Here is a 27,258-nt window from a genome sequence, read left to right as displayed (position 1 = left end):
TGCACACCAGAGAAGATTTTTAGCAGAATACATTTAATAAACTGTGCCTTTCTATTTATTACATTATTGTCAGAAAAGGATTTATACTTCAGGGGAAAGCCAAGGTACCATCACATAGAAGGCTGGGCAACAATAGGAAAGGATGTCAAAGCTCAAATTAAAGATAGCATTCATAAATTAAGGATTGGGGCAGGAAAAGTTTTGATGATTCAACATGTAAATCTAGTTGTGAAGTCAACCTATCTAGCTTCTTGGTCTATCTGTATTTGTCATTTATGCTTTTAATTTTGGCTTAGACAGCAGTGATAAGTTTACTAAAAGAAATAAATATAAGATTCTCTCTGGGTTTGCCTTAGGGAATCAAGCTGATTTCATACATCTTTTCCTTGAACTGGATTAGACCTTTTGAAGATAAATATAACTGTGGAATGGAAAAGAGACTGTTGAAGACCTAATGTGATTAGTGTTATCTTCAAAGCAGTTATCTTTCCTTCTGAGGTAAAAATGACTTAGGTTTGAAGTTCAGCCCAAAAAAAACTTTTTTCTAAGTGCTACAAAAGAGGAATTGTACAGTTCTTAAGGATTATATGGAAATCCTGGAGAGCAATAATGAGAAAGGAGTAAGTAGAACAACAGCTACTTCGATTTAGACTTAAAAAATAAACTGTAGAGCTTATTTTTCCCATTCTTGAATACATACACAGTTCCTGACTACATTTCTATAAGACTTATTTTTGTAGCCTGATCAGTCAGCGACTATAAACTTTTCTGATGGCAAAGACCCAGAACAGCCAAAATCATCTTGAAAATGAAGGAAAAATGTGGATGATTTACATGTCCTGATCTCAGGTCTTACTCCAAAGTCAGAAATCAAACACTGAAGTACTGACAAAAGGAAGGACCAAAAAAACCAAACCAAAACAAAACAATAACACATAATAGAGAATTCATAAATGGAACATATACTGTCACATGATATTTTGATCAAGGCATCAAGTCAACTCAACTGGATAATAAAAGTCATTTTAAACAAATGGTGCTGGAAACATGGGATATATACTAGGAGAAAAAAAAGAAACTCATTTCTTCATACCCCTCCCCCCCACACACACACAAAACCATTTGAGATGGATACCATAGACCCAAACAGAATATCCAGAATCATGCAGCTTCTGAAAGAAAGCAACCTTGTGAAAACGTCTTCAACTTAATACAGAAAAAGCACAAATGAAAACAAAAAAAGATAAATTAAACCTTATCAAAGAAATCTATGCTCATTAAAAAAAAATCATTAAGGAAATAAAAAGCAAACCACAGACTAGATTTGCAGCATATATAGTAAGAAAGGACTCATAGATTGTTAAAGACTACAAATAAATGAAAAGATAAATAACAAAAAATGGGCAAAAGACTTTAACAGACAATTCTCAAAAAATATATGCCAATGACCACATGATAAAGGACTCAAAATCATTAGTTACCAGAGAAATGAAAATGAAAACCATGATCAGTTATAATTTAGCACCCACTAGAAATTGCTAATGTTATTAAAAAAATGACAACACCGAAGTTTGTGGAGCACCTGGAATTTTATATATTGTTGCTGAGAGTGCAAGATGGTAAACACTTTGGATAAGCATTTGGCAGTTTCTTTTAAAGTTAAATAGAGGAGGAGCTGAGTCCTGAGGTAGTTCAGTTTTTAGAGGTTGAATATTTAAGAGGGAACAAGTGAAGGAGAGGAGGGAGGAACAACCAATAACGACAAAGGAGAATCAAGAGAAGATGAATTGAAACACACAGGTGAAGAAAGTGTTTCATGAATTGTGTCAACCGCTGCTAATAATGAGTGGGTAAGTTATAATTTCTTTTAAGAGTCAGCCTTACTACTGCATGATAAGATCTCAGATACAAAGGTGACTTCAAAGACTATGTGAACAGTTTTAAAATACTCTTTATGATTCATTTGCCCAGTAATCAAACTCATGTACTCAAATAGGAAATTTTAACCCTGGATACACAATACAATGGTTGGGATCTTTTTTTAAAAAACACTATCTCTCAAACAGAGATCTGATTTAATTTTCCTGAGATGGAATTGAGCTTTGGTATTTTTTTCCCAATCTTTCTATATTACTCTAATATGCAGCCAGGATTGAAACCACTGATTTTGATCAGCTCAGTGATGAGAATTCATTAATTCTTGAGATAATTTATCTTATTCTTAGACTTCTGTGATATGCTACATCAAATCTTTCCAAAAGCTTCTCTCCTTTATAAAAATATTTCAAATTCTTGTAGACACTGATGACATGATATGGATCGGATTGTCCTCATGCTCCTGATTGCTCTTTTTAAACCACCTTAGATGATCAATGTCTGCCACGAAGTGGAATCAAATAGGAAGCTATTATAATTATAACATAGGAAAAATAGAGCAGTGTCCAGACTCAGACCATTGCCACAGGTATGGTCTAAGTAAGGTTCCCATTGTGAACACAGGGGTCCATTAAAACAACCTATTTGTTTGTTTGCTTGCTTGTTTGTGTTTAATTATGGAGGTAACATTACAATGGTGATTTTTGTTTTTATTGGAGTATAGTTACTTTACAGTGTTGTGTTAGTTTCTGCTGTACAGCAAAGTGAATCAGCCACACGTATACATATATCCCCTCTTCCTTGGATTTCTTTCCCATTTAGGTCACCACAGAGCATTGAGTAGAGTTCCCTGTGCTATACAGTTGGTTCTCATTAGTTATCTATATTATACATAGTAGTGCATATATGTCAAACCCAATCTCCCAATCCATCCCACCCACCCCCACTCCCCCCTTGGTATCCATACGTTTGTTCTCTACGTCTGTGCCTCTATTTCTGCTACAATGGTGATATTTTTAACCTACTATCAATTATAACCTCTAGAAAGTTATCACACCTTATGAAGCACTGTGTCCTCTGTTTTATTCTTCTCTACCAACTAGGATTTTGGTACTAGTTATAGACCTTTCTATAGGACTCCCCTAAAATTCATCTTGTTGAAATTAAATTATCATTAGAAATAGAATGAATATAAATTGCATTCCTTGTCTAGTAAGTAGTTTAACAGATATCCTTTCATTTGAACTTTATAACAACATACATCAGGCTAATTGCTTATTTACTATTTATATTATTTCATTTATCTTCATTATTATTTTGTTGATCACATTCTTTACAGCAGATTTGAATATTCTTTAACAATCCAGCAAACATATATTATAGCCACTGTAACCAATATCTAAGGTATCATTCACAATGTATATGTCCATAATAGATTATTAATGGAAGGATCAACATAAAACAACAGGGCTCACAGGATGATCCCATAGAGTACAGTGTGTGCCTGTGTATGTGTACAGGCTAGTATAAGAAGAGTAAAACATAACCTGTAAGTATATGTATCACATTGTCAGCAATAGCTATCTGTAGAAATAAAAGGGATTTTACTTCCTATTTTCATATTTCTATAATGTTTTAAAATTTGCTTTTTTAATTAAAAAAAACAAAAGTATAAAAAAGACTTCATAGCAAAAAGGAAAGGTACAGTAGGACCAACTTCTTCATTAGGTACAGTAGGCACAGTGCCTACCACCCACAATACTTTTAGGCATCCATGAAAATATTTTAACTTCTTTCTAAATTAGAGGAAAAAATGAACTTTTAGGTAAAATAAAATAGTTTAGTATAGAATGTTAATATATTCATTTTTATACCAATGCAGTTATAAAATACAAATTTAAAATTTTTTGTGGAAGAAGGGGCCCATGGAAAGTCATAATTCAGCCCCGGGTATGGGCTCCTCTTGGAGAGGAAAAGCACCCTGAAGCTGTTACCTGTCAAGTACACAATCAGGCATTCCATCCTAGAAGTCACAGGAGAAAAAGTCTCCAGATCAAGTTAAGATGTTCAAATCACAAGGTTTATTGAATCAATTGAAAACATACGGGGACTTCCCTGGTGGCGCAGTAGTTAAGAATCTGCCTGCCAATGCAGAGGACAAAGGTTCGAGCCCTGGTCTGGGAAGATCCCTCATGCAGCAGGTCCAATAAGCCCGTGCGCCACAACTACTGAGCCTGCGCTCTAGAGCCTGCGAGCCACAACTCTTGAAGCCCACGTGCCACAGCTACTGAAGCCCGTGTGCCTAGAGCCCATGCTCCACAACAAGAGAAGCCACTGCAATAAGAAGCCCGTGCACTGTCCGCTCGCCACAACTGGAGAAAGCCTGGATGCAGCAACGAAGACCTAACGCAGCCAAAACTAATTAATTAAAAAAAAAACATATGGCAAAGCAACATAGATTAATACGTTATGGTAGCTTGCAGGTGGGATAGAAGGACCGTAATACCTCAGTCTCTCCCTCTCCCTCTCCTCTTTCCCTCTCTCCCTTCCTCCTCTCCCTTATCCACCACTTTTCTCTTGCATCAGCCTTCCCTGCTATAGTATGGTAATAAGGACCAGAGTTGAATTCAGTCAAGGTGGCTCAGTGGAAGGAAAGTGACTGGAACCAACACACATGCTTATTTTATGGAAAAGATGCAGGGGCAAGTCTCCTAGCCAGTAGCTGTAGCTCCTATAACCTGCTATGCACCTGTGGCTTGTTTCTACATGTCTCAGTCAGAGGCTACATGGGGCCAGATAGGGAGCACCAATGAGTGCCCGATTTAAGGGTGATATAACTGTCATAAAAATGTGGTGCTCCTTGAATAGCTAATACTTGCTCATTGTATCTCTTCCTATCTATGTCAGCACACAAATGAACTACTTACCTCATCTATGGCTAACATGTTTCAGGCACTTCTTGTTTGTCATCTATACTTCATTTTACTATCCTCTATTGCTCATTTCTCTTCCTCTCTATAATACAGTGGACTATTCTTAAATAAAATAAAAAACACACAATAAAGTCACCTGATCTGATCATAATAAAATTAAACAAGAACTCTGCAATAAAAATTTAAATTAAATGACAATAATTGCAACCATTTTAACAAGTTAAAAATATTTAAACCTATGAGTTTTTAATCATTAAAAACAACCATAACAAAAGTCCTGTCACCTTTGGAGGATATAAGTAAAACCAACTAAATATTTTGAAAAATTGTTAAATAAGAGTAAATAATCTAGTATGTTATCTTTATATAAAAACTGTTATTCATGATAACTAAATTGTTAATGAGGAAAGTTTCTCTTTGTGAAAGCATCACAGCTAATAATTAGGATTGTTAAATTAGATGTCATCTTTTCATAATCCCTAATGAAGTGAAAGATGTTGGCAATGATTATCAATGGCTAATAACAGAGAGATGGGGTGGGATGTGGAGAAAGAGAGAAGAGAGAGAGAGATAGATTTTTTTTTACCTCTGGAAAAAAGTATGAGACATTATCTCTGTAGTGGTTTTGCCAAAACCTTGAACTGGTTTCTGATCAAACTTGTAAGTCTACCTCACAGTTTATACAGAAAAAAACGGTAGGTAACAGAGAGAAACATGTTAGCTGTAGATATGTGGGAATGTAATCAACAAAATCCGGATTTAAAATTTCTAAGGACATGTCACCTGGCTTCTTCAGTTACAAACAAATGTGAAAGAAAAATAGGTACAGAGGAAGAACATTTTCCAAAAGAGAGTTAAGAAACATATCAATCATTCTCAATTTGCAAATGAAATTACATAATTTCCAAAATTTGCTTCAAAGTAATTTTGGAGAAGTAGAGGGTTGGGTCATCAATAAACTAAGATTGGCCATGAGGGGATAATATTTGAAGTTGAGGACATGGGGATATTATATTATTTTCTTTACTTTGTATATCATTGGCCTTTTCTATAGTAAGAAGGGAAAAAATAAAAGAGAACCACACTGGATTGTTTCTATGTCCTGAGTAACTGTCAGTTAAGAGGGAAATACAAATAGACAATTTGATTACTCAGCAAATAATGATAAAATAATTATAGGAGAAATGCATGAGTTTAAGTCAGGCTGAAGTCATAAATTTATACTCTAATACGGTTTTCTTATATAACAGAAAGAAAAGGGATGAGTTATTTATTCATTTTCAGAATGTAAAAGGAGAAAAAATACTATTCAAAGAAAAACAAAAAAGGGTAAAAGCAGAAACATTTAGACTAGATTATCGAAAGATATTGTAATCGATACTTACACTCAAGGAAAGAAAAAAATAATTAGATAGACCCTTGAGAAGTCTACCAAAAAGTAGAAATAATGATAATTAGAATGAGAAATCAAATACAGTGACATGAAATACAGGAATTAAAAATCATTTAACACAGTTGAAAATATTAACAAGGGAATCTTGTTAGTATTTCTGAAATAATCTATAGTTGCATCTTTTAATGTATGCCAAGAATGAAAGTCCAGCTCAATTTTTAAAAAAAATTATTCATATTTTACATTAACACATCAATAAAAGCCACAAAGGAATTAGAGATTTCTTATAAGACATTCTTCTAAAAAGCAGGAAAAGAAGACTATTCCCTAAATACAATTCTGACTCTCTATTTCAAATTAACAACTACATTCTGCCTCCTTTACAGTTCTTGGTTGTGTATCTTACTGCCAGCCCCTAATGTCATAGTGCTAGCTGTACTTATTTCTTCCCTGAAAAAATTTTACTTTAATACTTATTTCTTTCCAGCCTCATTCTCTCTATGTTTATTATTGACAGTATTCAACAAGGAAAATATACTAAATTTGCTTTTAGTTTCCTTCAGAATAAAGTCTATAGTCTTTAGAACAACTAAATTGATCTATTTTTAATTTACACATCAAATATTTGAATATCTATTATGTGTTTGGCCCTTCATTTATGTCTCTGGTTCTATTTCTCAATTCTTTGTTTATAATAGCATAAAAGCAGAACAGAAATATGGAAACCTTCTCAATGTCATAAGTGGGTGAATTGTGTATTCTCCCCCTCCAACCTATATCCTATTTTATTGTTTTCTTTATGCGCTTATAATCACCTGATATATATTATATCATTATTAGTTTATTGACTGGCTTGCTTTATAGAAAGCAAGCTCTGTACGGTGAAAGCATTTATGGCCTTTACTGCTGAATTCCTAGGGCCCCGAAAAATGCCTGGCACATACAGGTGCTTAATTAATAGTTGTTGAAGAATTTCAATAGATAAATAATAAGTAAACTATGATATATCCAAAACCAATAGGATAGCATCATGGTAATAAAAATCATGGTTGCACACATAGCAAGAAATAGTTGTTGTTTCTTATTTACTTCAAAATAGTTTTAATTTAATGTTTTCTTAGAAAATTGAAAGGGTTTTAAGTATTACTTAAAGGTTATAAGTATTACTATGTAAAAAATTTACAATTACACAACACAAAACTATGTATAGATAAAACAACTGAAAGGGGAAATGTCAGAGTAATGTCTGTTTAGTATTAACATGTTAACGACACCCTTACATTAGTGATGAAATAATGAGCGACAGGTCCTCTACTTTTTCTAAAAATTTTTAAAATTTCCTTTCAGATTTATGAACTGTTTATAACATGAAATATCATGATGTATATAATATATTTGAAATCATTATAATTAATCTTTTGTTTTCAACTACTGTACTAACTTTCTTTAGGTGAAACTCTCTGGTTCTTTGTTATCATCTAAGGTCTATAGATAAGGTAGGTTTTATAGAACATGTGCACAATAAAAGAAACCAAAGAACATAAATGTGGTAATATGAAGCCTAAACAACTTGTTTTCTCAGAGTAAACAGACATTACTCTGTAAAAATTGGGGAAACGTTTTATTCATTTTTATAATACAGACACTTGCTCTATTCAACATCATAAACAGAACTGCTTTAATATTAATTTAAATCATAGAGTTTATGATCCTTTTATAGCAAAACCTAAAGATAAAATGCTTTAAAAGTACCCAGTTACATGACAACACATCTATGCAAAAATTATTGTGTTGATTTTCATATAAATCCAAAAATTAAGATTGCTCAAAATCTGAATTAACTAAAAATTATCCATATTTGGTCTATTTTACAGATTTTCAGGGGCAGCATTATTGAAAATAAAATCCTAGCCGTTCTAAATGTAACTCATTAAGTGAAAACAATAAGTTACAATTGCATAAAAATATACGCAATTATATATACCCCTCACAGTAGGTAATCTGGTTCTTTTTTATCCTTATTTGAGTATACTTTTATTGGCATACAAACATAAATCATGATAGTGACTTTTTGACTTATTCATGTCTTTCTTTCTCAGACTTTTCTAAACAATGTCCTGCCTGGCATGTGGCCACTTTAGGATAGCGGGGATGAAAGGAACCTCTTTGAGAAGGCTACATCTGAGCAGAGACCTGAAGAGACCCTAATAACATGCAGTTATTTTAAACAAATTATTTAATTTGCTTTCAATTTGCAATAATCATAAACTTTTAGAACTGTAATTGACCATAAATATAATCTAGTGGAATTTCTTTATCTAATACACTGAAATTAAAACCAAGATGCTATACAAATAAGCAAGATGGCTGAATGGTAATCGAAATAGTTGGCCACTTTAAAAATGCCAATAATTAAAAATTTTTTTTCAATAATTAAATTCTCAACTATACCGGATGTTCCTTAAAAGAATACAGCAATTGTTATATTTCTTTGTACCCTATATACAACACAGAACTGTGCCCTATAGTACAGTAATTAAAGTTATAGATTTTATAGTCAAGAAAACTTGGGTTTAAATCCAATTTTTGCCCCTTACTAGACATACAACATTAGAAAGGTTATGTAACTAATTCTAATTCTCAGTTCCTTCATCTGAAAGAAAGGAATTAAAACAGTAGTTAGTTGTGAGTTTTAATCATAATAATGTTCTCAAAAGTATTTACTATTCTTTAATAAATAACTTCTATTATTAATTTAGTAAATATTCAATAAAAAGTTAACAAGATAGGGAGGGTGGGAGGGAGGGAGATGCAAGAGGGAAGAGATATGGGGACATATGTATATGTATAACTGATTCACTTTGTTATAAAGCAGAAACTGACACACCATTGTAAAGCAATTACACTCTAATAAAGATGTTAAAAAATAAAATAAGTTTAAAAAAGTTAATAAGAGATTTTCACTAGCACTAAATTGACATTATATATCTTATGTAAATTATTTTAAGATAATATTTATAAATCATATTTATAAATATTTACAATCTTATTTATGAGATTATAAATCTCATTCCAATAATATACTAGATTTTGCTTATGAGAATAGTACTAACATGTATTAAATGTTAATAGAATTAACATTTGTTGAAAAAATAAGCACAGGACATAAATATGTTATATATTTAAGGCCTTGTGAGTGGATTTCAACTTGAAATACAATACATACAAATGTGTTAGAGTTACAATCTATGAATTAAAAGCAAGAAACAGGCAATTTTCTGGTGTGATATATGGATGATAAGTGACATAAAAAAAGATACAAATTTTTAATATGATTTTTCTGTAAAACAGCCCAGTGCCCTTCTGAATACAGCCATCATCTGTACTGTTGCTTCTTATCTTGGCATCTGAAAATCCTTCCACAATGAAATTCAAAGATGAGCCTTAATGCATAGATCCCAAATAGCAGGAGCTATTTATTCTTAGGAACAGCTCAGAACTGCTATAATAAATTGTATTTCCATCACATGGCATTTAATGTCTACTTTTCTCTTTGGTAAAATGAGAAATCTTAAATATTTCTTTTCTGAATAATAAGCACAACAGATATATGACTTAAAATTGAGAAAATATATAAAGCTTAATTTTTTCTGTAACAGGAAATGACAATAGGTCAAGAATATTTATATGTTTTATAAACGACTATGACACTGAAATTTAAAGATGGAGCAATAGCAGTCATTCTTTTGGTCAAAGACTGGTTGAAGGGAACTTTCTTTCAGTGTGGGGATGCTTCCCAGTGAGCATGAGATTTTACCCTACCCCCAAGTATATATATATATATATGTACACTTTTTTCAGGTTTTATACCAGGAAGAAAATCTTGTGTTTTAGAAAAGAACTATAGAAAAAGTCTCAATATTGAAGTAGAAATGTAAAGTTCTAGAGACATATTTACTCTAAGAAAGTATGTCCGTTTTTAGTTACAGATACCTAATTATAGCCACATAATCATTAATTTCATAAGCAGATTCAGCATGATTTTTATATACTATTTACCAAGGCATTTGAATCTAACCATCCGGTTAATCTAACCAACACCATTCTCCTCCACTCATATAATGACTCTAATGTTTATCTTTAGGATAACTAACACATTTAGCTGCAGAATAAATATAACAAGTGGATAGAGAGACAGACAGATAGAATGCAGAATAAATATCACAACCAGGACTTCCCTGGTGGCACAGTGGTTAAGAATCCGGCTGCCAATGCAGGGGACACGGATTCAAGCCCTGGTCCAAGAAGATCCCACATGCCGCGGAGCAACTAAACCCATGAGCCACAGCTACGGAGCCTGCACTATAGGGACCACAAGCCACAACTACTGAAGCCCGAGTGCCTAGATCACGTGCTCTGCAACAAGAGAAGCCACCGCAATGAGAAGCCCGTGCACCGCAACGAAGAGTAGCCCCCGCTCGCCACAACTAGAGAAAGCCCACGTGCAGCAATGAAGACCCAATGCAGCCAAAAATAAAATAAAATACTAATAAATAAATAAATAATTTAAAAATATATCACAACCAGATAGGTAGATACTTACAAAATAATCCCTGCAAAACCTAAATATTTAAGCTAAATTTGTATTAACTTGAATGACTCCTCTTCCTTTTAGTGCTAAATACACTCCTAAATATACTGCTTAATTGTTATTTTTCCCAATTTCAACAACTTCTAGGCTTTGGAAGTCCTTCATCCTAGTCTTTGACATAAAGTTAACACACAGCCACTTATTTACTTTTTTGACTGAAAGCAAAAGCCTCTCCCCTCCGAAAAATAATAATGACAATAATGACCTTTGAATTTAAAACAAGTGCCCTAAATGTAAACTGATCCACCCTTATGCAAATGCAACCAAGTTATATACTCATACTCAAAAACTCATCTCATTAAGCTCTTTTTTTGGTACCACATGACTTTTTCCCCTGTGAGAATGCACTCTGTTTTATATAAGTAACTTTGTAATGGCCTTTGACCAAAATTGTAAACGTCTGAATTTCTGACCTGAATTACATATCTCTATTACTAACTGCTTTACATTGAATATAAGCCTGTTAGTAAAAATTTAAAGAGATAGCATTTTTTTTTTTTTTTTTTTTTTTTTAGCGGTATGCGGGCCTCTCACTGTTGTGGCCTCTCCCGTTGCGGAGCACAGGCTCCGGACACGCAGGCTAAGTGGCCATGGCTCACAGGCCTAGCCGCTCCGCGGCATGTGGGATCTTCCCGGACCGGGGCACGAACCCGTGTCCCCTGCATCGGCAGGCGGACTCTCAACCACTGCGCCACCAGGGAAGCTCAAGAGATAGCATTTTATACAACTATTTAAAAATATTTTACCCAAACATGTATTCAGTACTTTCTAGGCAAAAATGAACATTTTCTCTTGAAACCAACTTCAACAGGGAAAGTGACTGGAGATCTTTTTCCCTACTGTTGCTTCATGACAATAATCACCTACTGATGAAGGTAAACAAACTCTCTGGAGGCGTAGGCAAAAACTATGCCTTCTATTTTCTATTTCAGTGAAGCTACAGCCCATATCTGCAAACAATCCCACTCACAAATAGGTTCTTATGATTCAGAACTTCTAATAAATTAAGGTCATTCAAAACCAACTGTACTAACATCTCTCCTTGAAAGTGAGTTAAGTTTACATAGAAGGCAAGTTCATGCTGAACTGAAATTATAAATCAAGCCATAAAAAAAAGTGTGTGATATTATGGACTGGTTTAAATGAGGTGATTTGCTCATTCTTTTTGCTAAGGTCAAAACTAAAAATCAATAATTTTGAATGCACGTATCTTCTAACATGAAGTAAGATCCAAAGACATGGTTATCTCAAAGCTGACAGTTATCACATAGATGCCTTACAAAAGTTATCATTCCATTAAATAAACGGTTCTTTTTTAATGTGGTATAAAAAAGCAAAAAATGAAGGGGAAAGAAAAATACAAAACAGCACATGATAGCCTAAATATATAAGGAAATTAATATTTTATTCATAATAAAAGATTAAAAAGTATTATAGAATTTCTAGACTTCTCCAGTTATGGAGTCCTTATATCAATTGCCCATGAGCCAGATAATTCTGAACTCTTAAAAAATTTCTAGTTAAAATTCACTTTTGATCATTCCACATCCATTTTCCAATAATGGGAATAAAACTATATTCACAGTGAGCCAAAGAAAGGAAATCTGGTTAAATATGAGACTACTTTGCTTTTCAAATAACTCTTCTAATATCCCTAATCCAGGATACATTAATTCTCATTGTCTCTGCCATTCTCTTATTTTCAGAGGTTCAGAGAATAGCGATAAGAATATAACTGATTCTTTCCCAGGTTTATTTGGAAACCAACAAGTAGTTATATAAATGATATTTATATATATGATATTTATATATATAAGTGATATTTATACATATAAATTCTTCATTAACTCTCCGTATTATGACAACTCCTTCAGGGTTATTCAAGATAGAACTTTTCTTCTCTCTTGCCCATCTATGATTTTGATTCTGGTTTCCAAAAAGAACCTCTCTCTTCAAGCAAAATTTTGCCTTCCCATGGGGTGAGGGTTCAGGGTACTCACATTAAATTCGGCATAGAAATCTAAATGTTCAAGACAAGGTTGCCCACTCTCTCCACTACTATTCAACATAATTTTGGAAGTTTTAGCCAGAGCATTCAGAGAAGAAAATGAAATAAAAGGAATCCAAATCAGAAAAGAAGTAAAACTGTCACTGTTTGCAGATGACATGATACTATACACGGAGAATCCTGAAGATGCTACCAGAAAACTACTAGAGCTAGTCAATGAATTTGGTAAAGCAGCAGGATACAAAATTAAGCACAGAAATCTCTTGCATTCCTATACACTAATGTTGAAAAATCTGAAAGAGAAATCAAGGAAACACTCCCAGTTACCACTGCAATAAAAAGAATAAAATACCTAGGAATAAACCTACCTAAGGAGGTGAAACCCCTGTATGCAGAAAACTATAAAACACTGATGAAAAAATTAAAGATAATGCAAACAGATGGAGAGATATACTATGTTCCTGGATAGGAAGAATCAATACTGTGAAAATGACTATACTACTCAAAGCAATCTACAGATTCAATGCAATCCCTATCAAACTACCAGTGGCATTTTTCACAGAACTACAACAAAAAACTTCACAATTTGTATGGAAACATAGAAGACCCCGAATAGCCAAAGCAATCTTGAGAAAGAAAAACGGAGCTGGAGGAATCAGGCTCCCTGACTTCAGATTATACTACAAAGCTACAATAATCAAGACAGTATGGTACTGGCACAAAAACAGAAACATAGATCAATGGAACAGGATAGAAAGCCCATTCTTTTACAGCTACATGTAAAAGAATGAAATTAGAACACTCCTTAACACCATATACAAAAATAAACTCACAATGGATTAAAGGCCTAAATGTAAGGCCAGACACTATAAAACTATTAGAGGAAAACATAGGCAGAACACTCTATGACATACATCACATCAAGATCCTTTTTGACCCACCTCCTAGAAAAATGGAAATAAAAACAAAAATAAACAAATGGAACCTAATGAAACTTCAAAGCTTTTGCACAGCAAAGGAAACCATAAACAAGACGAAAAGACAACCCTCAGAATGGGAGAAAACATTTGCAAACAAAGCAACTCACAGAGGATTCATCTCCAAAATATACAGGCAGCTCATTCGCTCAATATCAAAAAAACAAACAACCCAATCCAAAAATGGGCAGAAGACCTAAATAGATTATTTCTCCAAAAAAGATATACAGATTGCCAACAAACACATGAAAGGACATTCAACATCATTAATCATTAGAGAAATGTAAATCAAAACTGCAATGAGGTATCACTTCAAACCAGTCAGAATGGCCATCATCAAAAAATCTACAAACAATAAATGCTGGAGAGGGTGTGGAGAAAAGGGAACCCTCTTGCAGTGTTGGTGGGAATGTAAATTGATACAGCCACTATGGAGAACAGTATGGAGGTTCCTTAAAAAACTAAAAATAGCACTACCAAACCACCCAGCAATCCCACTACTGGGCATATACCCTGAGAAAACCATAATTCAAAAAGAGTTATGTACCAAAATGTTCATTGCAGCTCTATGTACAATAGCCAGGACATGGAAGCAACCTAAGTGCCCAACAACAGATGAATGGATAAAGAAGATGTGGCACATATATACAATGGAATATTACTCAGCCATAAAAAGAAACGAAATTGGGTTATTTGTAGAGAGGTAGATGGACCTAGAGACTGTCATACAGAGTGAAGTAAGTCAGAAAGAGAAAAACAAATACCATATGCTAACACATACATTTGGAATCTTAAAAAAAAAAATGTTTCTGATGAACCTAGGGGTAGGACAGGAATAGAGACACAGATGTAAAGAATGGACTTGAGGACACAGGGAGGGGGAAGGGTAAGCTGGGACGAAGTGACAGAGTGGCATTGACATATATACACTACCAAATGTAAAACAGATAGCTAGTGGGAAGCAGCCACATAGCACAGGGAGATAAGCTCAGTGCTTTGTGACCACCTAGAGGGGTGGGATAGGGAGGGTGGGAGGGAGATGCAAGAGGGAGGAGATATGGGGATATATGTTTATGAATAGCTGCTTCACTGTGTTATACAGCAACTAACACACCATTGTAAAGCAATTATACTCCAATAAAGATGTTAAAAAAAACACAACAGTAGTCTTAGTGAAATAATTTTCATTCTTGTCATATGGGAGAAAGATCTGATTATTAATCATGAAATCATGCTGGAATTAGAAATCAGAAAATAGCAACTCTATAGTTGAGATTGAATTAAGTGAGAGAATAAACAGAAAGGGAAGATGAGACCTAGGTGTTTTGTCTGAGCAGAAGGGAGTAGGATGGGACAGGAGAGAAAAAGGCATTCAACTATAAAGACGATAAGAGAATGGGGAGTGAATTAGGGATATAGGAATCTAATTTTGCAAAATTCAGGTATTTATTTTGCTGTTCCTTATTATTGACTTTGGCAGTAATATCCAGGCTGCAGAGGACTATAAAAAGAAGAGGACTGAGATGTGCCTGAGAAGGACTACAAAGGGTGAAGGCTCGAGATACAGATTCATGATCCATTTGCATCAAGATCCAGGTTAATTTTCTGAGCATTATTGATAATGGAAGAGGGTAGGGCCAAGAAGAGAAGTAACTAGTTACATAACAAGTAAGAGTAATGTATTTTTTTAAGTTAATTTATTCTTTCAATTTTAACTTTTACTACCTCTATTTTTAGAAAAGAGGCTTGTCCTTAGATCATCTTGCCATTTCAAACTTGCTGTACTATTTCTCTGTCATGTCACCTCATGTTGAATCTTTCAACATCCAAAATAATACTGACCCAAAACTATATATGTCAGATTTGTATAAAGTATTCAAGACAATATAGAGGATTGGCATCATGGCCTGGAAAACTACTTAATATATAAATTCCCTCTGTACATATCTCTGGTTTTGAAATGTCTTTATGTGGGAATTGTTTATTCTTAATAACATAAAAGAAATGTAGGCATTCACTGAGTTTTGCGTAGGCTGAAGTAGAAGCTTCTAAGATTCTATATGTTTATGAAATAAAGTTGAAAAAAAAGGATAAGATTTTGTTATCAATATGGGGTTTTTTGATTACCAATGTTATAAACACAAGGTTTGCTTTATTATTATTAATAAGCACTTTGGGGAACTAATATATTATAAGGGTTATTGTGTGTCAAGTACTATCCTAGATGCTTTATGAACATCTCTTTTAATATTCAAACAGTTTTTGGAGATTAGATATTATTAATTCCATTTCTAGAAGATTAAAGTGAGATTCAGAGAGGTTAAATAACCTTTCTGCAGTATTTCCTTTGTCCCTGTTAAAAGATGGAGGCCTGCTCTTGTTTGCTCAACCCCGTTCCCTTTTCCTCTCTTGCACTTTACTGACCCTCCCACCCCCCAACTCCTGATACTATCTTACCTAAAACAGTTCAGCATTCTCTTCTTTCCTCTCCCAAACCATGCACTCAAGCTCTAATTTTCTAGATCATAATTTCTTGATATCTTTTCTCTCATTATGTTCCCTGATTTTATCTATTGACATACCCTAGACTACCCATTTAGCTTATTTACCTTAATACTTAAGAGATTGGTAAGTATAATTCAATATTTTTAAAAAAATATTTAAGTTTGTCTCAATTAATTTAATCATTCGTATTTGGAAAATTATGCCTATGTCTGTGTGCATGTGTATGTTATGCCTTTTATTTCATTTATGCCTTAGCTTCAGGTATACCTTTAAAAATTATGTCTAACGATTACCAGTACTATGAAGATGACATGCTTAAGAAATGTAATTTAATTAGCTGATAGGATCAGTGAAGTGGTAAATTAGTCAGCCATAGATGAAATATTTGACACCTGTCCTCAAAAGAAGAAAAGTTATTTTCTGAAAGGCGTGTCAGCTTTAACACTGTCATTAAAATGGTCTCATGGAATAGAATTTTAAAACTCAAAAGTACCTTAGAGAGGATGAAGCTGAGACAAGTTCATGGGTTGCAGATCACTCTCGGGGCAGAGCTTAAGAGTATTATCAGGTACCACTTGGTATTGTTTCAATGTGTAGAAAATGTATACAAACTGGAACCCATGATTTTTTCAGTTCTATGGGTCAAAGCGCAGTATTTCTCAACAATTGCTATGGAACAGCCAGTAATGCATTAAATACAAAATAATGAAATAAATTCAGTATTTTTTTACAATTTTATGATCAGAGCTATTTTAATATGCCTGGAGAAGTCTTAAAATCTATAGGGAAAAGAGAAAGGAAAGCTCAGGCACATTCTCTCTGGGTGTGAGAAATCCATCTTAATTTCTCCTCTTCTCATTCCTGGTCTCTCCTCTTTTACTCCCTTGCCCTTGCCTTCTGGTCTTTTTTTCTGCTTCCCTCATTCTCATTCTCTCTCTCTCTCATTGCAATCAACAAACACATTCCGTTAAAATTCAGCCAGTACTTTACTGAAGCCATACCACTCAAAATTCATTTTAAAAAAGCTCCTGACTGAAGATGTCGTTAATCGCCCTAATTAAATAAGCCTCTATTGAAATATTCCCACTTTGTGCAAGTATGCTAGGCACTGGAGAATAACATGGAAATAATATGGTGCAACTCAGCTACAAACAAGGGAAAGAAGATAATATATATCTTTCACTGTAAATATTGAAGTATGATAAATGATTTAAAAGTGATTCAAAGTACAATGGAAACGAGTTGGGAAATTTATAGTATTGAGTTATTCAATTTGTATTTCATATATTTCAATTTTCATGCACTTTTCTTACTATGTGCTGATAACTGAGGCAAAGCTTGAGTCTGTCTCTGTTTTATTTACTCCTTATTATTTTTAATGCCATATAAATGAACTCATTAAAAGTACTCAAAATATTTAATTTTAATCAATATTTAATTGTCAAGTTGTAGAATATTTCCCAACCAGAAGGGGAAGAAGAAACTGTCACCAACTGATGACAGATTTTGAGAGCCACAGAAATTTAAAAAATAGTAATAAAAATAAATAATGTTTTAGCCTCCAAACACTAGGCATGGGTTTTTCCTATTGGTTTTGCCATTCTGAATGGGTGGCTGAATACACTGAAATAAGAATCCAAACACACCTTAACTTTGACAGGTTAGGCTTATGATACACCCTGACTTCTGTTTACCTTCTAACTCACTTGCAGGGCTCAAACAATCCTTTTGACTATTTTATTGACAAAATCTTAACATCCCCAAAATGGTTTGTTTTACTTGTACAGAATTGAACTCCAAGCAAATAATCCAAATGTTTAATCTGGTCTAGTTCAGCTGAGATAACATAAAAATAACCCCAAATTGAAGTACTAACGAAAATATCTACAGAAAATAGGCTTACTTTAAGCTAATTAAAAGCTCTTTTTTTTTTGCGGTACGCAGGCCTCTCACTGTTGTGGCCTCTCCCGTTGCGGAGCACAGGCTCCGGATGCGCAGGCTCAGCGGCCATGGTTCAGGGGCCCAGCCGCTCCGCGGCATGTGGGATCTTCCTGGACCGGGGCACGAACCCGTGTCCCCTGCATCGGCAGGCGGACTCTCAACCACTGCGCCACCAGGGAAGCCCCTAAAAGATCATTTTAAGGGAAAAATTATAACTAAAAATCCATTGTGTTGTATGGACTTCAAAGGACATTAAGTTTTGGTTGGGATTTTTCTGTTTAAAATATGATTATGCAAAGTAAAGAGTCTTTAAGATCTCTCTTAAGCAAATCTGCTTTTGCTAAGTTTGAAAATATTTTACATGCTGCATGTCATGTTCCTGCTGATCAAAAAGCTAAAGATTAATACAGAATATCAATACTTCAATATTGAATCCATGATTCACTTGGTTTCCACATAGAAATTATTTTAAAATATAATAAATTGATATTTGACATGTGTACTTACTTTTCAATACTTAAAATCTGTTTAAACTTATGATGGGGTATTATAAGCTAAACATAAGAAATAAAGAGCTTGAGATAAAAATCCAGTGCTAAATTAAAGTAAATAAAAACCTCTATTATTTCATTTTAATGTTTTTAGGATTCTAAGAGACTCCAGGGCTTCCTACAGTAGTTTCTCTTTACAAGTGCATTACTTATTTTTATTTATGCAATGTGAAATTAGGTTACTCTAGTCTGTTTTATTAGTTCCATTAATTTTAGTGTAATTATTTTATATAGAAGACAGAGAAAACTGATTTCTACATAAAATAATAAAAGCAAAACATACATATGTTTTGTAAGATCTAAAGAAAATGAAATAATAAGACAAAGAACTATTATAGTACCATTTAAAAAACTAATTTCTAAGAAAAATGTACATTAATGACAATAAAAATGAGAGACATTTGCATGGGTTTTAATACATGTCAGAAATGAAAATATACTCAAAATTGTAGAAATATATTTCTTAACTGTAGACAATCCCTATACTGGTGATTTTTGTAAAACAAAAGAGAAGGAGAAGAAGAATAAGCACAGTAGGATTAGAAAGGTTCTTACATTTTCTATTAGTATTATATCTGGAGTTACTTGATGTTCTTAAATATTTATACTTAACATTCCTATGAAATGCTTTTTGAAATGCAATAAACAATGTATTTCTTATTGTGAGGAATATATACCTGAACACAATAATGACTATACACACTGAAATTTAAATTATTCATTTGTTATACTACAAAAAAATATGGTTCAATATTTACGCAATGCTCTTGATTCATTATTAAAGCCCTTGCTTCAACATTTGATTGAAATTAATTCTGAGTCCAGTAACACTATAATAACATTTAGTGTCAATCATTTTAAAATTGTTCTATGTCATGAGGAAGAAAAGCAATTATCAGGCCTAAGAATTAGTAGAAGTGTCAAGCAAGTAAATAACCTGTCATACAGCTATTAATACTGATTAATCTCTGAAGCACCATCCCTTTCATAAATGAAGAGGAAATGTACAGGCCATTGAGACCAGCAAACATTCCCAAAAATATAAGGGCAGCTTGGTCCTAATCCAAATTTCTCTCATGTTGCTCTATGAACACATTTAAAATATTTCTAAAAATGTTTGTTTTATACTATTTTACTGTAAGTGGGACATCAATTCATTGCAGAAAACTAAAGGTGTAGGTCATCAAAAAAGAAGAAAGATGGAGGGAGGAAGAAGAGAGAAACGGGGGAAAAAATTATCCTACCAGCAAGGGTATTGGTTTTTTGTTATTTGAAACGGAGAAAGATTAAATAGAAAGATAAATCATAAAGAAAATAATCTGTTCTTCAATTGGTCATTCTACATGATTACCTTTTCATGTTGATAAAGTTTAGTCTGTAAAATCATTTTTAATTTATGAATAGTATTATATCACATGGCTATACCTTGAATTCTCCAACTATCATGATTTATATTTAGGAACTATATTTAAGTTTAATGCAGTTTTCTACAAGTATAAAAACTTTTCCTGCAGCTTTTATGATGTATGTGACTAATGGTTCCTGAAAATGAGTAAGAAGCATCAACCTAGTATAGTAATACAGTTCCCTGAAAGGAACATGGTAAACAAGGAAAGGTGAGTAAAATAGTAACTGCTGACAAGTTGTCTCTAAGTGCTGGAGAAGCCCAAATGGTGTTTTTAAAATAACTTTTTCAAAATTGGTCTTTGGCTCCAGAATTTAAATGTAAAACCCTGGCATGTCATTACAATATAGCTAGCAAAAATAAAACCATATCTGAATCCTTGTGTTATAAGCCTTTCTGGGAAATATGAAATATATAAGAACATAAGTAAATAGGCAAGAAAGCTGCTATTTATTTCCAGCACTCAAGATGGTGACCGCTTAATGACTTCCAGAGATTGCTGTTTTTGCTCTCAGAGTTGGACTTGGTCTTGGCACATGTTCTATGGATACTGTTAAATAAGTTTTGAAACTCAGCAGCATGCTTTAGAGGAAAGGGTGTGGGTTCTAAGCTCAACTAGGCAATTGTAATTATAAAAAATACACTCTCCTAGTAAAAATATTACAAAGCATTCACTCAAAAATGGTTTTATGTAATGTTGGCAATATTCTTGAGAGGTATGAATTATATCATTTAGGTTGTAAGAGAGAATTTTTGAGGCATTTTAAACATAAACTATAAATTGAGAAATAATAACTTATCGAAGTTATCATTTACTTTACTTAACCTCATGCTACTTATTATAAATAACATAAGTGAACAGTGAGGGAAAAGGGGAGGGGGGATATGTGACGGTTGTTCTTGATGAATTCTTTTCTAAGGGAAAAATTATTCATGTGCTTTAAAATGGCAAAGTGTCAAGCCAATCTATAAACAGTCCTGTAGACCAGTGTCTCATAAACCTTGTTCCAAAAGGTTCCCTTAGAGTTTCCTATATGTGTGTGAGTGAGTGGAACTCAGAGCCAGAGGACCAAATCGAACCACGGCAGTTCAACCTTATCCTGGTTTCATGTTTACTTTGTTTATCCACTTTTGCTTTAGCAAAGATTTCTTAGACTTAAAGACTTTTAAAACTGCCATTTTTAACAGGGCATATTATAACTTTACTCCATGACAGTGGTTTTGAGAAAATTTAGGAAGTTGTTCCAAAGGTATTTAGTTTTTCACCATGCTGTGTTATGAGTTCCTAAGTCTGCAGATGTTGTAATTCATTCATTCCATTCTTCATTAGCAGGCTGCATAGGAATCTCATGTCAAAGGAAAAGGACATTCAGAAACACTCTTTAAATGGCGAATGTGTAAATTATCAAAAACATCCATTAAGACAACATGAATGTTTAGAGTTTTAAAGATATTTTCTATTGCTTTCCTATTTTCAATCTAATATATTCAAGTGACGAACCATCCTGTTTCTCACCAGAGAATTCTCAATCAAGAGGTAAACTTTATGCTTTGAAAACTGCAATTTAGTACTGAAATGTATTTCATTAATTTCTCTTCCCCAAATTGCTCCAGCAGCTTGAAACTTTATGCTTTGAAAACTGCAATTTAGTACTGAAAATGTATTTCATTAATTTCTCTTCCCCAAATTGCTCCAGCAGCTTGAAAGCATGAACCAAGTTTTCCCAACTCCAACCTTGGTGGATGAACCTCTCATATTTCTAAATGCTGATTCTCTGACATCTTGAATAACAGAATTAGATAAGCCAATTTTTTCAAAGGCATAGAAGAAAAAAATCATATTAGTATAATGTCACCTCTGAGAATTTAATTAAAAGCATAACAATTACTTTATTATATGATATTAATAAAAAATTTGCTAGAAGATTTCCAGCAAACTGAAGCTTTAAGTAATTACTTGAACCAACATTTTTATTAAATTAAGTCATTTATAATTATGAATTTGACTCCTAAGCAATTTTCATTACAATATTAACATACTCATAAATTTTATAAGGATAAAAAGCTCAACAGCAAATTTGTTATCTATGAAATTCTTCAATTTATATAGTCATAATTTATAACTATGAAGTTCCCTTTTGACAGGCAAAAAACAATCATAGATAAAAGCAACAATGCTTCCATATTCCTCAGAAACTTGAAGGACTAAGGCTAACTTTGAACATATTAAACATTCATAAGCCATTAGGTATTATATGCAATGTGATTTTTAAAAAAACAAACAAATAAAACTGTAGCACTAACCCAGTCCTGTAGACTAGTATAAACCAGTTGGCTCATGCTCTTTCTAAGTCATTTTCACCCATTAGTTTCCTGGCTGATTCTACTAACTGCAGTCCCAAGTTCTTGAATGGCTATATGTTCCCCTATCTAGAAGAAATGTGATTATTTGAACATATTTCACATAGGTCAAAGGATAATCCCTAAATCAAAGTGATTTGCAGAACAACCAAATGATAAATAATTACCTAGGTGAGACAATGCATACTGTCAAGTTATCGATACATGAGTAGTGTGTTGAATATTGGATGGTATATAAATGGCAGGAGGGAAGAAAAGAAGAAAGTGAAGGAAGAAAAATTAAGGAACAAAGGAATAAGATCATACTTATTGCAATTGTATGTGTATAGGAGGCCATCAGCATCTACGTAGTAAAAGTTATCTATGAGAGTGAAGAAACAGAAGGTGGGATTAAGTAAACAAATCAAATTTACAAATCAAGTAAAGATAATTTAAATATATAAATACTTGCCTTACTCATCTCCTACTAGGAAATAAAGTATGTATTTAAAAAAATAGCTATTTGCTTTACTTCTCCCTCATTTTTTTTGTGTGTGTGTGTGTGTGTGTGTGTGTGTGTGTGAGAGAGAGAGACAGAGAGATGGAGAAGGAGGTGAGTGGTGAGGGAGGGGAGGAAAGGAGGCATGGATGGGAAAGGAAATACTAAACAGAAATGGTAGACACTAAACAAACCTGGGAATAAAAGAATGAAATGTGCGGGCTTCCCTGGTGGCGCAGTGGTTGAGAGTCTGCCTGCCGATGCAGGGGACATGGGTTCGTGCCCCGGTCAGGGAAGATCCCACATGCCGCGGAGCGGCTGGGCCCGTGAGCCATGGCTGCTGAGGCTGCGCATCTGGAGCCTGTGCTCCGCAACGGGAGAGGCCACAGCAGTGAGAGGCCCACGTACCACAAAAAAAAAAAAAGGAATGAAATGTGCCAAAATTGACAGAACATTTCCATCATAGAAACAAAACCTGACATCCTAAATCCAACAGTAATTATGCCACACATTTTCCCACTCAGGGTCATAGCTTAGTTTATGCCAGTCCTTCAGACTCCTTTCCCTTGCTCATCCTCAAAGGCTTTCCATTAACAAGGTCATCAGATTCAACCTTCTTGCAAAGTGCACCTCATTCCAAAATTTCCATTCTTTCCAAATCTCCTTTCTAACAAAATAAAGAGAAAAGTGAAAAGAAGAAGAAACAAAAAAACTTCCTGTCACTGAAGTCAATCTCCCCAAGTTACAAATAAATTTCAATAAATCCCAGGAGAAACGTGTTAATCCTAAAAATGGCATGGTGTCTGATGTCGTGAGTCTTTCCTTTTCCACTCAAAGCTGTTTACATACTCAGAAAACCTCAACTACCACAGACTTATTTCCTCACCCAGATAGTATGGAAATAGAACCAGATCACCTGCAAATTACCTTCTGTGATTATGTATATTGAAAAAATTTGTATTTAGGTGTGTATGTACATAATTGTCTCTTAAGAAATGACATTAAAATACAAAGAGAGTGAAGAAGATATTATTTGTTGACTCTAAAGTGTTCTTGGGATGGTAATGGTCAAGTCAGAAGCATGCAGGAATTAGAGATCTGCAGTCAACAAAGAAAACAGAAAATGAGTAGTGAGAAAATCAGAGGAAATACCTATTTGACAGAGTATTACAATGACAGCTGAAAAGTAATTTCTTTCTTCCACTAGCTGTTAATTTATCAGATGCTGTGTAAATGTACCCATATTTTACCACCTTCACTTCTAACTAGAAAGTAAGAATTTTTCCAAAACATGAAGGTGAACATGTAAGGCTATTCCATATATATCCAGTGATGGTAGGTAGAATTTCATATTTCCCAAACTATTCATGTATCTTTCTATCTATACAGTTATCTTTTTCTTTCTTTCTATGTTATCTATCTATCTATGTATCTATCTATCCACCTCTACTTAACTATCTAGTCACATCACATTTGAATTGGGCATGACTTCATTCAGATTCCACAATGGAAGTTATTTTAAAATAATCACTCCAGCAAAGGATTGTGCTGATATCCAGAGATCACCTCACAACAATTTCAGGACTTCCCCAAAGCCTACCCAGAAGTCTGGTAGACACACAATGGAAAGGCTAGCACCCAACAGGCTTTGACAAATGAACATTAACGACTAGGGTCAAATGATCATTTCCAACAATGATAACCAAGGCTCTAAAAGACCAGAAATAGGATTGGTCTGCACACTGGGAAGAGCCCTGCAAACAAAACGACAACAACAAGAAACACCCAGCATGCCTTGGTAGTTTCTTAAAAATAACTATCCCAGATGGGTTAACTGTTTTTATCTTACTCCTCAAAAGAGAATATGCATCTTAGAAACACACAACCTTAGAACACGTAGCCCCTCTCTAATTTAAGGTTATCTATCAGCTTCATACTTACTGCCTTCACAGGGAGTGAGTGGGCCAGCTCAAAAAAATAAATAAACAATAAAAATAAATTTTAACTTAGGGAAAAAAGTGTTTATAAGAGTGTATGTACCAGAGTCAATCAGAAAGATAGCATTTGAGAAATCTCTTCTTCCTTTGGACACTAGTCTTTAGTTGGAAGAAAACTGTAAGTTGATTTACCAACAAATTGATTATTATACAAATTGTGTCACGTGTGAGATGAATAAAACCATTTATTTTCTTCAAAATAGAATATATATAAATGAACATATTTAATATTTCATTACTAATCATTAAATGTTTCAAAGCAACACATACATACTTGGCACAGATTGTTCTCATTTTTGGTGCCCTATGTTTGCTCTCTTATTCTTTGGAGTTCCTTGTTCTTCCTTGTTACCTTCTTGGATGGTTGATATTTCCTTGTCTGCCTTTTAGGTGAGGAATGCCAGTAATTACAACTGAATTAGAGTTCTGCTTTAAAAATATAGATGATCTGATACACCAAGAAATAATTTCAAGTTTTGGCACTTAATTAAAACATTTTTTTAAAGGATATACAGAGAGCATGACTGCACAATTCATGTTAAAATGCATTTTTCAATGCTATATGTTCTCATAAGCTTTCACTTTCATTATTGACAGTGACTTTTAAAACCATGCAAAAGTATATTTATATGTATCCTTATTTTGCATTACCACCATAACTTTACAATAAACATGTATACTTCAGCAGAGTTGGACCCCTAATACCTTAAAAAATAGATTGCTTTAAAAATGACAAATTATATATTGCACATTTAATAATAAATAAAACCTCAGAAATTATTCCTTAAGTAAATTTTTTCTAGCTTTAGTATTTTCAGCTTTAAGTCAAGCTTTGCTTGAAAATTATGTCAAAGAAATATAAATATCACCACTTTTATACATGGGAGGAATGTAGAAGCCATTACATCTTTGTGATTTAGACCTACTTCCTGCAGAAATTCTGTATATAGGCTAGGGGAAAAAAAAAAAAAAAGGTTTGTCATAGGTCTATCTGAAATACCCAAAGCTCTGCTGTACTTTCTCTCTGCACTTTGGCGGTTTTTAGGGAGAAAAATGTGTCTTCCATGCAAAAGAATTTGGGAAGACTTTATTTTAAAAATATGTCTTTCCATTTAGTGATTTAATGTATTTCCCCTATTTGAATAAACTCACTTGCAAAAGTTGGTAAGGGATTTTCTTAAGTACCAATAGTTAATCTGGAAAAAGATTTTTAATTGTATTGCCTGTTTGCATAGGAATGAACAAGAGATTTCAAATACTCTATTGTAAATTCTTTAAAGGAAATTGATAATGTGCATGACCTAGGCACAGATTTATGCTCTTCTAATTTGATAAATGTTTCAACCAAATATCATAACAAAATTTTGTTTCTATTCAATTCTCACTTAATTGAATTTTTACTCCTTTGTAGAGCCCAGAATCACCACAAGCTCACTGACCAGCTACCATTTTCTCAGTATGCTTTGCTTCCAAATATTTTCTTTGTATGCTTGAATTTATCCATATCCAATGTAATTCCAAAATCAGGCAAAGGATAATATTTTATGCATCTGCATGACTTCTTATTGAGCCCCGCTTTGCTCCTCAGATGACCTAGATTAAAAAGTCAGTAAATATTCTGCCACTCTTGGCCGATAGATTAGACCATCCAGCAGTGAATGTTGTCAGTAACTATGAGCATATCCAAACTGTTGCATGTGTCCTCTAATAGTATTTTGGAAATTAGCTCTCAATAATGAAAAAAAGCACTCTTGGAAGATGAGACTATATATACATATATATATATATATATATATATATATATATATATGACATTAAAAGTTGGGGGTTTTATTTGTTTAATAGACTTCTTAGAATAGACATAATTTGCTTACTGGAAACCAAGTTTTACAGAATGAAATCCACCTTTCAAAGTTTTCTTCTATTTATATATTTTGCCACTAGATAATTCTTACTCTTCCGCCATCTTCCCCCTCTCCTCCGTAGATAATTCTTTAATGCTGATTTCTTAGTGATTTTCTAAGGCCCCAAAGAAGACTTCATTTATCAAAATATCAAAATCACTAATTAGCCCAGTGCTCAACCTTTGAAAAAATGTGTAAATTTTGTTTTTTAAAAAATTTAACGTTTCAAAGAGTTTGTCTAATGCCATTAATTCTCCATTCCTCTTCGGATTACAAAAG

At 33.6% G+C, this 27,258-nt stretch overlaps 1 protein-coding gene across 14 annotated transcripts in view; it reads right to left on the bottom strand.

Moving 5' to 3' along the window:
* The window catches only part of DNAJB9 (DnaJ heat shock protein family (Hsp40) member B9), a 714,883-nt gene that overhangs the window by 118,303 nt on the left and 569,322 nt on the right, over nt 1–27,258 (bottom strand). The window contains exon 20 of one of the 14 annotated variants that reach the window (XR_013829620.1): nt 18,386–18,467. The exons of the other annotated variants lie outside the window; for them this stretch is intronic. The gene's annotated coding sequence lies outside the window, so the exon portion shown is untranslated. Of the gene's footprint in view, nt 1–18,385; nt 18,468–27,258 lie in introns of those variants that run through there. 14 annotated transcript variants of the gene reach the window in all.

This window comes from Stenella coeruleoalba (assembly GCF_951394435.1).
Source record: "Stenella coeruleoalba genome assembly, chromosome: 9".
Taxonomy (NCBI): domain Eukaryota; kingdom Metazoa; phylum Chordata; class Mammalia; order Artiodactyla; family Delphinidae; genus Stenella; species Stenella coeruleoalba.
This window is presented reverse-complemented; position numbering and strand designations above follow the sequence as displayed.